This window comes from Peromyscus californicus, unplaced genomic scaffold (genome assembly GCF_007827085.1).
Source record: "Peromyscus californicus insignis strain IS unplaced genomic scaffold, ASM782708v3 Scaffold_6__1_contigs__length_162567912, whole genome shotgun sequence".
Classification (NCBI taxonomy): Eukaryota; Metazoa; Chordata; class Mammalia; order Rodentia; family Cricetidae; genus Peromyscus; species Peromyscus californicus.
Window position 1 is genome coordinate 122645173 of NW_026294584.1, and position 15441 is coordinate 122660613.

The following is a 15441-nucleotide window of genomic DNA, read 5'->3' on the forward strand; positions in this document are numbered from 1 at the left end:
GATGTCCTCTTGAGCAGCCTAGAACAGAGATAACAGCCTTCTAAGAAACCAACGTACCTTGATAACTTATATCCCTTGTTGGAAAATTGCTGTATTTACCTAAGGATATGTTAACAACTGTTTGGTATTCTCTAAGCAAGAGAGAATCCTGGCAGTGGCAAGCAAAAATTGGGATGGGAATAAAAATCATGTGCATTTGTGTCACAGGCATAAAGAATATATTAACTCCCACAATGTGTTCATTATAGAGGAATTTGTTGCTTGCTATATTAAGTCTGGGGAAAATACACATTTCTTAATCTGTCAAGTGGCAAACTGTACAATGGTTTTTGAATTAATTTAATAATCAGAAGTAACTAGTGCGAGAGAGTATCTCATGTATATTCTTCCCAGAATACTTGATAAATAAAAGTGGAGTCCATTTGAAGCAGCCAGACTGAGATACATTCATCAAAGGTCTTGGTTGTAAGAAATAACATTAGATCCATCCATTTGTCTGCAAACCTCATGATGTCATTGTTTTTCTCTGCTGAGTAGTATTCCATTGTGTATATGTACCACATTTTGTTTATCCATTCTTCAGTTGAAGGGCATCTAGGTTGTTTCCATGTTCTGGCTATTACAAACAATGCTGATATGAACATAGCTGAACAGGTGCTCTTGTGGTGTGGTTGAGCATTCCTTGGGTATATGCCCAAGAGTGGTATAACTGGATCTTGGGGGAGATGGATTCCCAATTTTCTAAGAAAGCACCATATTGATTTCCAAAGTGGTTGTACAAGCTTGCATTCCCACCAGCAGTGGAACCCAGACTCAGAAAGACAAACATGGTATGTACTCACTCATAGGAGGATACTAGATGTGGAACAAGGATGACTGGACTGCTACTCACATCATCAGGGAGGCTACCTGGAAAACAGGACCCCAAGAAAGATATGGGGATCGCCCAATGACAGAGAAATGGAATGAGATCTACATGAACAGCCTGGACATGAGTGGGGGTAATGAAGGGCGAGGGTCGAGGGAAAGAGAGCTTGGGGGAGCAGGAGATCCCAGCTGGATTAACAACAGAGAGGGAGAACAAGGAATAGGAGACCATGGTAAATGAAGACCACATGAGAATAGGAAGAAGCAAAGTGTTAGAGAGGCCCACAGAAATCCACAAAGATACCCACACAACAGACTGCTGGCAATGGTCGAGAGACAGCCCGAACTGACCTACTCTGGTGATGGGATGGCCAAACACCCTAATTGTCGTGCTAGAAACCTCATCCAACTACTGAGGGATCTGGATGCAGAGATCCATGGCTAGGCCCCAGGTGGAGCTCTGGGAGTCCAATTAGTGAGAAAGAGGAGGGTTTATATGAGTGAGAATTGTTGAGATCAAGCTTGGATAAAGCACAGGGACAAATAGCCAAACGAATGGAAACACATGGACTATGAACCAATGGCTAAGGGGTCCCCAACTGGATCAGGCCCTCTGAATGGGTGAGACAGTTGATTGGCTTGATCTGTTTGGGAGGCATCCAGGCAGTGGGACCGGGTCCTGTGCTCATTGCATGAGTTGGCTGTTTGAAACCTGGGGCCTATGCAGGATCGCTTGGCTCGGCCTGGGAGGAGGGGACTGGACCTACCTGGACTGAGTCTACCAGGTTGATCTTAGTCCACGGGGGGGGGGGGGGGGGGGGGGGGGGGGAGCTTTGCCCTGGAGGAGGTGGGAATGGGGGGGGGGGCTGGGGGGAAGGTGAGGGGGGGTGGGAGGGGGGAGAACAAGGGAATCCGTGGCTGATATGTAGAACTGAATTGTATTGCAAAATAAAAATAAATTAAAAAAAAAGAAATAACATTAATGTTCACTTAATAAAAAGCAAATGTAGACAGCCTCATAGGACCAACAGAAGCCTGGAAGAACAGACTTAGTACCACACAGCAACCCAAGAACTGCCAGAAGCCAAGAAATGAGAAAAACATCAAACACATTGGTGCCAGGGCAGTCGGACCAATATGCCACTACAGCTGTTATTCATAATGGATGATATCCAAGAATACTTTTTGTATCCTTAAATCACTTACTAAAGATTCAAGATGGAACTCCCAGGGTTTGTCACATATCAGTCTGCTGGGAGAAGGAAGCTGAAAGGATTCTTCTAATTCCATAGAGGAAGACAGGCTCTTGAAAGTTTACCCTATCAACATAGTGGAGGGTGGCCTCTCAAAGGAAATCAGGGTACTGTTTAGGAGAACTGGTTATTTCTTAAAACCAAAAGACAAAGAAAGTTATACACAACAGGGCTTTACTTGCATTTGTTTAGTTATCATTTAAGTCTATCCAGGTCATATGATATTATAAAGAAGGCAAGACAAAGCATAGACAATCCCATAAGGCAAGAACTATAATATCTAACACACTCATACAATCTTAGATACCCTAAGCCATTGTACATTAGAAAGAAGGGGATTCTAACATGGTTGTTTGTCTGTATTCAAAATGGGAAAGCCTAAACAGTTGGTTGCTGCACAGATTCCTACAAGGCCATGTTGTAGATTATTATTTTAAGGTGTGTTACTTTTGTTTATGTTGCATTTGTTTAACTCTGTGAACTTGTGTTACTTTGCCTGTTTAAAACACCTGACAGGTCTAATAAAGAACTGAGTGGTCAATAGTGAGGCAGGAGAGAGGGAAAGGCAGGGCTGGCAGGCAGAGCAAATATACAGAAGGAGAAATCTGGGAGGGAAGGAAGAAAAGAGATGGAGGAGTGAAGAAGGAAGGAGTAGCCAGAGAAGGAGGTAGATTCTGGGGACCAGCCACCCAGCCACACAGCAAGCAACAGAGTAAGAGTAAGATTTATAGAAGTAAGAGAACAGGAAAAGCCCAGAGGCAAAAGATAGATGGGATCATTTAAGGTTAAGAAAAGCTGGCAAGAAAGCTGGCAAAAAACAGCCAAGCTTAGGTGAGGCACTCATAATTAAGAATAAGCCTCCATGTGTGTGATTTATTTGGGAGCTGGGTAGAGGGCCCCCCAAAAGAGCAGAAATAAACAACAACAAGGCCGGTCTGAGATACATTACTTGGATTATTGCTTTTCTTCTCCACCATTCAAAGAAAGAGGGAAAACATAAGTCATGTATCACCAGGAGTCCCAAACTCTTAAATTTAGATCCCTCAGACATAGAGTGACGGCTAACAAAATCTTGTGGTTTAGAGTAGTGTAAGTATCTATAACTGCTCATAAGCCAGGTTTTCAATAGTGATTCCAAACAAACGGTTTAGGTTAGGAGTCTCAGCCTCAGATCACTGGCAGCATGCCCTTTGTAGTTATAGGCAAGCTCTACATCTTCTACAGGAGCTTAGCCAAAGTATATGCTGAGGTCTACAAATGGCATCATGGAGTGTCATTACTGCCAATAACACTGCTGTGAGCTGATGTGTCTCAAAAGCCATCCACTCCAACTTTTCCTACTTCACCAAACAATGAAGTGTAAGTTGTGATAATAAAATTTCTTATAGGAAGTTTTGAACTATAATGAGCAATTTTCTTGGTTTTTTAAAGTCATTTCCGTCTTGTAATATAAAAATTTTCATGGGCTTTGTTTTTATTGGGTGAAGAACTCAGTCTGGATTATTTCAGTCAACAATCACAGAACTCTTAGGAAAAAAGCACCAAGCTATTTTGATTTATATGCTTTTTTTTAATCAGCCACTCAAGGCTTCCCTGTTCTCCTAACAAAACACACAACCAATTTGAATTGTTTAAAGCCTTCAATTTGGCAAGACTTTAAAATACCACATCACGGTTTCAAAATGTTTAAGTCATGAAAGATTGTACAGACACAGAAGAGCAGATGTGAAATGCGGCTGTTTCTCAGGGGAGGCTCTGAGTTTGTGTGAGTAAGGACATGAAATAAAACAAATACTAAACATACCTCAGGGGGGAAAAAGATACATGCTTAAAAACAGGGCACTACTGTTCCCTTCTTAAGTTTTTATTGACTAAAACAATGATGTTCAGTTGTGCCCACATATACCTGTTTTAGAGTCTCCCAGGAAGTACACCATGTCTGCCTTGTAAGTAACTAATCCTTTATTATTTGTTGATGTCCTACATGCACTAAGTGTTACCTTCCAGTCCTGAAAGAACATGAGCCTAAACTGGGAACTCAGGTGGGCTTGCTCATAACATGCAATGTGGATGTTTAATTCTTCCAAAGCAACTGGGAGGCAAGGGAGCTTGAGGCTAGTCCCGACTATTTCTAGAATAGATTGCTTAGCCTTTCTGCCCTTTTGCTCATCCTATTTACAGTCATGGGTTGAATACATGTATTGCTTTTATCGATAAATTTTTCCATTTTATAGAAGTAAATTTACATCAAGAAGCCTATATGTGGGAAGTTGAAGGGAATGTAAATTATTGTGTCTTCTTACCTTTAAATACAAGTAGTAATTGGAAATTTGTTTCGGGTAATAAGTGTTTTCTTTATTGCTCCTGCTTTTGCTTTTTATCTCCCACAAAAACTCTCTACATAAGTGTTGGGTGGAGTCTTTTCATTTTTCATGCCACTCACATATTCATTCATACATGTTTACACCTGCTTGGGTATATTCACTGATACAGACAGAACTCACAGCCTCATAAATCAATTGTGAAAATAAGAATTACTTCACAGAATGAAATACACTCTAGTGGAAGGATTAAAAGTTTTCCTGGCAACATCTATGAATGGTGCCTCTTCCAAACTTCTGGAATCAAGGAAAGGCATCCAGTTCAAGCTGAGTTGCAAAAAGTGAGAATTATTTCTCATTTAAGGAGCTGTAAAGGGAATCTTCTGGGCAAAACATATAGCCTATGTGACATTTCTTAAGCAAAAAAGCATAATATAATCAAGGAAAATAAATTTTTGTAGCAAGAGATAAGGCTAATTACATCAATAAACACATCACCAATGTGTGTATATATGTGTACATATGTTTGTGTGTCCAGATAGATAGATAGATAGATAGATAGATAGATAGATAGATAGAGTTAAATCTCAGAATAGCATTGATCAGATTGATTTCTTAAAACAAACACTTGTTGCAGTTCAGTGAATGGCTTTGAAGACAGTAACATGGAAAGTATAGAAACAAGATGGACAGTGGCTGCAGTGATCCCAGTGGGAAACAATAGATATTTCAGTAAGCGTAGCAGCAATATAGACAGAAGAAAGGATATGAAACTGTCAAAAATATATTGAGGAGCATCAGTAGGACTTGAAGACTAACTATGATAGGACAAAGGAAAGAAAAGATTCAAGGTTGACATTCAATTTTCTTGCTTGGACAATTATTTGATATTAGTGCCATTCACTTTAATCTTGAAGTTTAAGTAATTCGGGAAAGAAATTGTGAAGATAGGTTTGAGTTTCCTATGTTTGAAGCACCAGTTCAGGAGAGTGCTTAATAGGCTGACTTAGACCTACAGGTGTGAGTCATCCATGTGTCCAAGTTGAGATCAGAAACAGAGAATAAGCCAGGAAAAAGGACATCCATACTCCACAAGAAAGCCCTCAGGGATAACCTATCAGCACATGGCCAAATTAACTGTTACAATACTTTTTAGAAATTATTCGAGTAGCAAAAAAAAAAAAAAAAAAACTAAGAGAAATGTTGAAATGTTTTATAGTAATGTGCTACATTTAAGAGACCGACAGTAAAATCAAATGTGTTAGCTTTATATACTTTGGGGATTATCCTGGAACTTTCCCTGGGTATTCTTAGAGGACCTTGTGCCTCCTTATGATCATGGAAAGCTGAGACAAGAAACAAGAAAGAATATTTACTGGTAGTTTTTATGTCAGTGCATCCCATCTCTTTTTTAAGTGACCTCACTAAAATATGTAAACCATCTCCTCCCTTATTTGCCAGTGCTGCTTTTAATTACTGCATGCTCGCCCTCCCTCCATCATACCTACTTAGCTTTAAGATGGTTTCCACGGCAACAGCAAAAGGACTCAGAAGAAAAGACAAATACACTAATATCCCAAGGTGTGCTATACATTTAAATTACGATATCAGCTGTAGATTGCAACGCTACAAATGAAGATAAAAAGAAAGTCATCTATCCAGCAAATGGCAAGGATCTAGTGCAAGGGATCAAAACATGAACTAGATTCTTCATCTGTTCTTTGGTAAAAGTTCACAAATCTGGAAAATTAATCGAGATAGTATAAATCTTATAACAATCAGATTTGAGAAAATAAGAAAATATAATTTTTCCTATTGAGCAGGTCTACAGAAAGGAAAACAGTATTCTTGTGCGTGTGTGTGTGTGACTATTTATTTTCTAAAGCAGTTTTAAGTTCAAAGCAAAATAAAAGCAGAATTTCCACATGCTCCCTACTCCCCATATATACAGTATCCACCACGATCCACATCCTACACAAGAGTGGTACCTTTGCATCGATCAATGAACCAACACTAATACACTATTATACCCTAATGTCCATGGCTAACATCAGGGCTTGCTCTTGGTGTTGTTCATCCTATGGATTCTGACAATTGTATAATGGCGTGCACCCACCATTACGTTACACAGAATCACATGGCTGTTCCAGAAAATCCTGTGTTCTACTTAATCCTACCACCCTCTTCTCAAACCCAGAAATCACTAATATTTTTCATTATGTTCAAAGCTGTGCTTTCACCAGAATGACATATAGTTGAAATCAAACAGCATGTAGCTTTTTCAGACTGGCTTCTTTCATCTCATAAGATGTATCTGAAGCTCCTCCAGGTCATTTAATGTCATAGCAGCCCATTTCTACACAAAGCAAAAAATCACTCATCATATGGATATATTGCAATTTATCCTCTTAACTACTAAGAAGCAGTTTAAATGCTTCCAAGCTTTTATAATAAACAGAGTGGCTATAAATTCCTATGTGGTGGTTTGGGGGGACTTGGGTTATCAACTTTAGGTGGTAAATGCCAACGGATGAGGTTACTAGATCACACAATAAAAGTTTATTTTGTAAGCAACTGCCACACTGTCCTCCCAAGTGGCTGTATTTCCGCCAGTGCTTTGCACTTGCACCACCAGCGAAGGACAACTGTCCTCCACCTCCTCACAGCATTTGATGCTGCCAGTGTTTTATATTTTCACCAGCTGCCATCTCAGTAGATGTGCTATGACATTGCTGTTACAAGCTGAGAATCTCGTCATGTTCTTGTTTTCCTCCTGTAAATCTAGAGTCCTCTATTCAGTTTCTTCCCATGTCTAATGGCATTGTTCCTTATCCTATAACTGAAGTTTTAGAATTCCTTATGCTTTTAGCTGGGCATGGTGGCACATGCCAGCCTTGTCTACATAGAGTGTTCCAGGCCATCCAGGGCTACATAGTGAGACAAACACAACAGAACAAAAAAAAATGAATGTCTTATCCTTTCAGAGAAGAGACCTCTATCAAGAGATGTCATGTGCAAATATCTTCAACACATTTTATTCTCGTTTTCTTGCAGTGTCAATGGCAGCGCTGAAGACTACAGTTTAGTGCATAGTAACATTTCTTTCATAGACTATGTCTTTGGAGGTGTAGTTAAAAGTCCCACCATCTAGGTCTTCTCCTGTGTTATCTCCCAGAAGTTTCATAAATTGGAATTTTATTCATAGATCTATAATGCATTTCTAGATAATTTTGTGAAGGTAGAACAAGTGTATAATATTTATATAGAATCTTTAGTATTATTTTACTTTGTTTCCAACTGTATGTTTGACTTTTTGAAGCATGCTGTTTTAAATTGCATACCTATGAAACTGATAATTGAACTTCTTTGAAAGTACCATAAGAAAATAATTAGAGACTTGGTCAAGGATGTGTGTCTAACACCATTTTATAATGAAATATTAGAAACGGTTTGTCGAGAAATTATTACTTGGTTAACTATATTATAACCAAATGATAAAATGTTATAAAACTACTTCTGGTAAGGTTTTAAGTACTTTTTACCTCCCTGCAATGAGTTATACTAAATATTATCACTAGAGTATGGGATGTAGGCTATTTGTATTTTATTCCATATACTTTATTAAATTCATTTATGATGAGAAAATAATTAAGATATTTTTCCTCAGGGACTTGAAGTATCAGATGATCCTTTATAAAAAGCTATGAAATAAAATTGAAACTTGCAATAAGAGATAGCATTCTTCAAGACACTGGACCAAAACAATGATATGATGCCCTGTTTCACTGTTACCACAAAGTAGATTTAAGCACCCAAGGCACACATAAAACCATGCAGCTGAAATCTGTGGAAAATAATTAGTAGAGGTTTGTTTATTAGAGAGAGAATTTAATGATTAGAAGAGAGATTTGGGAGTTAAGAACTACACTGCAATGGTATAAGAAAGAAATGGAGCCAGTAACTAGGAAAGGGTGCTCCTAGATCACTGTGTAATATAATCCCTCAATGTAGAATAAACTCCTTACCTTCTCAAAGTCTGCCATAATCTATTATATACAGCCTATACCAGTGTCTGTCATTTACCTCAACTGTGGACCCTTTGTTCCCAAATATTATGGACACTTTGTGTTGGCGAGATAGATCTTGGATCAAAGATGGAAGACCCAAATTAAGTCCCTATACAACTACCTATTTAGAACATGACTTGGGTAAATAGTATAGACTATATGACATAGATACCTCATCTGTTTATGATACAACCTCTGACTCCACCACAGTCATTATGAAGAGCAAACAAGGATATGCATACTAAAACACAGAAGTTCTAAACGTGTATTTATAATAATATGATTTTTCGTCCTATGAACAAGACATTGCTTGGCCTCTGGTAGCAAGTCAAGATTAAAACTTGAATCCCTGGTTGACAGGACAAATGATAGTCTTGTGGGTGAAGCAACCCCTTCCTCTCTGGCTGCTCTATATTCAATGCTCCAAAATCAGGGTCCCAAAAGCAGATGGCTTTCCAAGGTAGGTGAGGGACATTCATTAACTGAAGTTAATATGCACCTGTGTTTCCAAGCTGGCACCAACCAACAGGGCTCTAATATACTCCCAGCTCTGACTTTCACTCTGTATTGCTTCATATGCCCACGCGCTTATTCACTGAAAGATTATGTGCCAAGCTCCAGACATAAACCATAAACAACAGAAATTAGACAAAGCCCTGCCTGGGTAGAACCAACACCAATAGGGGGAAGCAAATGTGAATCACAGGATCATACAAAAAAATTTAAGTCAATATCAATAGAAATAGAGATTGGGAATTATTCGCAAGGTTAGTTGAGTGGCTGATAAGGACTGAGGGGTTTAGAGAAGGCTCTCCTGAGCTGAGATCTGAGAGAGAAAAGTGAAAATAAAAGTAAACAGATCACTTTCTGTGCTGATAGCACTCTCACCAACATAGTGAATGTTCCTAAGACCTGAGGGACATTCTGCTAGAAATGTGGCAAGCACCAACCTCACAAACTTGACACAGTACAAGAAGGGCAAGGATTCTTGGTATGCCCAGGGAAAGTGGCATGATAACAGGAAACAGAGTGTCTGTGGTGGGCAGACAAAGCCTATTTTCTCCAAAAAGGTTAAAACTACAAAGAAGGTTGTGCTGAGATTTGAGTGTGCTGAGCCCAACTGCAGATCTAAGAGGATGTTGGCTAGTAAGAGATTCAAGCATTGTGAACTTGGAAGCAATAAGAAGAGAAAGGGCCAGATCCCATTCTAAGCCAATTTTGTTATGAAGAAAATAAGACCATGAGCTTTTACTCAAAAAAAAAAGTAAATAGATTAAGTAAGGGTTTGTGTGATTGATGGTCTGGTAGCAGAAAACACTGACATTCAAGAAATGGAATGAAGGCATGTCGGGGCGTAGGTCATGAGAACAAATACAACACAAGATAAAAGTTCAAGAATACAAGTCAGGTTAAGTGGGATGAGGGAGAAGAGAGAGAGGAGAATCACCAGAAACAAGTTTTGTTCAGAAAAATTGTACAATGAAACTTAATACTGTACATGCTGGATTTAATATAAACAATGTCTGATTGTTCTACTAGAAGGCCAGTAAGCATGGGATTAACATGTGTTACATATCTTGTATGGGAAAAAAACAGTCTAATATTTAGAGAGCCTGACAGGAAAGCGAAGAAGACAGCCTAAATTAGAGATGCAGACCAGCACAGGCAATAAGGAGGTATCAGAGAATATCACAGTCTAGCACAAAGAGTTCTAGCACTCTATGGGTAGAATAAACACAGTGATGGGAGGAGAGCAGAAACAAGAATTTCAGTTAAAGAAAAGGAAGAGAAAAGTGATGATGCAGATGTGAGCATCAGAATCAGAATCCAGTCTCAGAGAAGTGCAAATTGAAACCAGGACCAAATCTTAAGAGTATAGGGTTGAGAGGCAGGAAGGTGATGAATCTGACTGCATTTGCCACACTGTAGGCTCATAGACAACAAAGATACATCATGGCAACTTCTGGGAGTCACATACTTTTTATAGCCAGAGAATTTAACCTCTGCCAATCTAATCCAGATATTTAGAGAAAGCCAATGACAAGGTCCAAAGAACTTGTATGAGCTGAACTGGATCCCTTTACTGTGTGAGCTGCTTCCAAACAAAGAATGAGAACCACTCCCTGGGTTCAGTTCTGGCTCTATTACCAAGAGATGGAATTTAGGATAGTTACTTTACCTCTGAGCACTTTGCTTTCACTAACAAGAAGGTAGCACTCCTGATTTCTACTCCACCTGTGCTTCACAGAGCTGTGGCAGTTCATCCTGGATCTGATCTGAAAATCTCCTCCCTGAAGGCTAGCTTACATGGTAGATGAAAACTCCATTCAAGCTTCCAAAGGAGGGAAACAACCAACAATCCTACCCAGCTACAACACCTATGAACCATAACAATGGCCAGCATGGCACAATAACCTTAAAGTTCAATAGTGACATACATTCCTTGCTAATAATCAACATCTCTCTAATTGGTCCTAAGACCTGCTCAACAGGAGGGAAATCATACCTGGTACTGGAAACTTAGCCAACTACCCAGGGCTAGTAAAGTCATGGATCATGTAGGAGAACCTATAGCCATCACTTTATTAACCCAGAATAATCCCTTACCACATTTTAAGTATTTATCATTATACCCACTGTAGCTAGAGTTTTCCTGCCTGGCCCACAGTCAGGACAAATCTCTCTCACCTCCCAGTCCTACAGCCACTCAGACCCGACCAAGTAAACACAGAGACTTATATTGGTTACAAACTGTATGGCCGTGGCAGGCTTCTTGCTAACTGTTCTTACAGCTTAAATTAATCCATTTCCATTAATCTATACCTTGCCACATGGCTCGTGGCTTACCGGCATCTTCACATGCAGCTTGTCATCATGGCGGCTGGCAGTGTCTCTCTGACTCAGCCTTCCACTTCCTAGCTTTATTCTCCTCCTTGTCCCGCCTACACTTCCTGCCTAGCCAATGGCCAATCAGTGTTTTATTTATTGACCAATCAGCAACACATTTGCCATACAGAACATCCCACAGCACTTCCCCCTGTTTTTTTTTTTTTTTTTTTTTGAAAAGGAAGGTTTTAACCTTAACAAAGTAAAATTACATATAATTTGGGAATTTGGGCATAGCTTCTCTTACTACTTCCTGCTGGAGGGGGGCGCTGTATCTTAGGATACACAAAGAAAATTTTAGGATCATGGAGTAGTCCATGAGGCTGTATCATCTGAGCCAGTTGCCTTGAAACCATTCTGGATGTTGAATCATCTGGGCCATGGTTTCATCGGAGACCTTCAGGGGGTCTTGGCTGGTCAAACCTGATGTATCTTAATCTGGAACAAATCCATAGCCTTTGGCTTTCTGTGGGAACAAAAGCAGAGTCTCCTTTCCAAAGTAACATATCCTTATATCCAAATTTTGAAGTCAAGTTACCTTTAAAATATACATATTGGTTTAACTCAACATCTTTTATGATCAAATGTTTTTCTGCAGTTAAAAATCCCAAAGACAACACAATCCAGATTCTCTGTGTAATATTCATCTTTACGTGGCTTATTTTTTATATTAATTTTACTGTCTCTTTAAAGACTTTATTTTTTTAAACTATGTATTTGTTTCTATAACTGTATATATCACCTTTTTTGTCTCTTTCAAGTCTACATATATTTTACACACATTTAAACTATTACATCTGAATCTGTCTTATTGTGAATCTATTGCTTTAAACTGCAGCAGCTGTGGCTGCTGGCTCCACCCACCTCAGCTTCCCAACATGGTGGTGGTTCACCGCCAGCTCTGGGAGCTATCGTGGGTCTATGCTTTTAGCCAAGCAGCGTGTAGTTCAGAAACCTCTTTTTTTGTTTTGTACCTGCAAAGGCTAAATCCACCACGCAGCTTAATGTGCCACTTGCAGAGGCCTCATTCCCGCCAAACTGCAGATCGAGCACACACGCTAAGAACCCACCAGTAGCTCAAATGGCAGCTGCTGCTCATTTGAGAGAGACAATTAGGAACTGTTTTTAGCTCCATTTTAGAATCTTTTTTTCCTCAGTTTTTAGGTGGAAACTCTTGCCACCACGTTGGATGCCATTTGTAGATGTAACCAACCTTCTTATTAAATAAGAAACACAGAACCAATGCAAAGAAGAAAGCCAAGAGGTCAGAGCTAAGAGCTAAAACCTTACCCTTCCTCCTGCAGTGGTCCTACCTCTCCGAACCAGAGCTACCCCTGTGTTAAAGTCTTTATATAGAGTTCCTGTTCTGCCTTCTCATTGGTTGTAAACCCAACCACATGACTGCCTCCTCACAGCCTGTCTGTATAGGCCTCCAGGTTTTCCATGATTGGTATTGATTAAAGGCGTGTGTATCCAATAATGGCTGTATCCCTGAACACACAGAGACTTACCCAGCTCTGCCTACCAAGTGCTGGGATTACAAGAGCACGTCACCACTGCCCTGCTTTCCTATGGCTTGCTAATAGCTCTGACCCCCAGGCAACTTTATTTATTAACATACAAATAACATTTTAATACAAATAAAATATCACCATAACCCACAGAGAAGTATAGTCCTCAGCCTTCATTAAGAAAGCTTCTCAGGGTCTAGAAAGATGGCTCAGTGGTTAAGTCCACTGGCTACTCTTCCAGAAGACCTGGGTTCAATTCCCAGCACCACATGGCAGTTCACAACCGTCTGTAACCCCAGTTCCAGTGAGTCCAACACCCTCACACAGACATACATGCAGGCAAAACACCAATGCATGTAAAATAAAAATAAATAAATAATTTTTTTTTAAAAAAAGAAAACTTTTCTTTGAAATAATTACAAAAATGACAACCAATCAAAATGCAGAATTGTGGAGCCTAGTCCCAGTGGATGCATCTACAACACAACTCCCACACCTAAGGCTCAGAGATCACTGTATAAAATAGGATAGAAAGACTGTAAGAGCCTGAGGATTGAGGAGTTTGCTGTGAATCTACATGTCAGAATGTCAGAATCTACACCCACAAATTATCACCAACATGACTGCCTACACATGAACTAAACAAGGACAACAATGACATGCTAAATGAACAGGGGGAAAACATGAGGCCTCTACACAAAGAACTACAGGCAGCCAAGGTATGATGAGTGGGAGATACAGTCTTCCCTAGGAAAGATCACAACCAATTGGTTATCCAATACCAAACGACCATCCCTGAAATCATACATACAAGTAACATTATACAGACTGAGCAATTTATATTTAGGAACATATATATATGTATGTACATATATGCATGTAACAACAATTACTGAAAAGGGGGGCCATGAATTTAAAAGAGAGCAAGGAAGGGTATATGAGAGCATTTAGAGGGAGGAAAGGGAAGGGCGACATTATGTAATTATATTAATCCCAGAAATAGAAGAGAAAAACAATTAAAGAAAAGAAGCAATGAGTTTGAAAGAGAGGAAAGCGGCAGTTCATAGGAGAGATTGGAAGGAGGAAAGGAAGAGGTAACTGATGTAATTACATTATAATCTCAAAAATAAAGTTGGGGATTTAGCTCAGGGGTAGAGCGCTTGCCTAGCAAGCGCAAGGTCCTGGGTTCGGTCCTCAGCTCTGAAAAAAGGGGAAAAAAAGAAATAAAACAAGAAAACAATTATTTAAAAAAATAAAAATAAAATAATTATTTTTAAAAAATTAAAAATTAGAATTAATCCAAGTGCCATTCAATATTTGCATTCATTAAATAAATCATGGACCACAAGTAATAACTTTGTATTAACTGACAATAAATATTAATAGGATGCAAATTTTTTAAGTTGTGGTGGCCCTCCCCACATGTTCCTGTTTTTCCATCCCTTGCTTTTGCTCACTGTCTCTTTCCTTTCTACACATGCAGTCAGCATTAAAGACTTTCTAGTCTTAGAAATCAATGTCTGTGATGGTGGAACTCGGTTGTCCCCATGTCTGGGTTAAGAACTGACTAGAACAAGAGAAATGGATCTGTGCCTGTGGGGTTATTTCTAGAGAGGAATGACATGGTGAGACAATGACTCTGAAGTATTGGTGAAATTATTAAGGCCAGTCAATGTAGTTAAAAGGAAGGTTTATTTTGTGGGGTAACTTACAAGTGAAGGGATAGTTTACAGGGTCTGGGAAAGATGTAGTGCAGTCCGGCGGTGTTCTCTGGAGAACTCTGCTCATTCTACCTCCAGCATCCAGGGTCCAGGAACCAAGCGCATCCGGATCTCGGGTCTTCAGCATCCTCTCTCAGCCCTGCCTTGTAGGCGTGACCATTACCAAAGCCTCAATGGGGGCTGGAACTTCCAGGTCAAAGCTGGAATGGCTACCCACTACACTGAAGGAAAGATCCACTCTCCATATGAGCCCTCACCTTCCAATGGGAAGCCCAGACAAAAACAGAAAAAATAACCAGCATGTGACTTGCCTTCCCATCTTTCTGAGCGAAAGAGAGTGTTATCTCCTGCTATAGCAGAAATCTTCCATGACATCAGACTCCAGCTTTGTTGACTCAGTACCATTTACTCTCCATGGATCTTCCAGGCTTTCCTTGTCAAATTGGACTGCTGAAGGATCCACCTTAGTGTATTGAGCAGCTACTGATTTTTCTGCCTCTACGGCATGTAGACACCTACTGTTGGGCTACCCAACCCCTAACCATCAAAGCAAATCTAGTAAGTCCCCTTTAATAATATATGCATCCATTCTATCAATTCTGTTCTGCTCAGGAAACCTGCCTGATGCAGTGCCTGTTGCTTGGAATAATCTGCTCACTGTCACAACAGAGTGTCTAATTGCAAAGCAGCTGATATTCCTGAATCTACAACCCTCCTCTTCATCAGGTGACTTCAATGCTAAAAATAGGGAACTGGTGCCAAGAGCCTTGTCTACCCAAATCATACTTCAGTCAAGTGATGGCACAAAAAAGAAA

The 15441-nt window shown here is 39.7% G+C and overlaps 1 pseudogene; it reads left to right on the forward strand.

Moving 5' to 3' along the window:
* The first annotated feature begins 4055 nt into the window (after nt 1-4055).
* Nucleotides 4056-9719, forward strand: LOC128099728 (60S ribosomal protein L36a-like; annotated as a pseudogene).
* Nucleotides 9720-15441: the final 5722 nt, after the last annotated feature.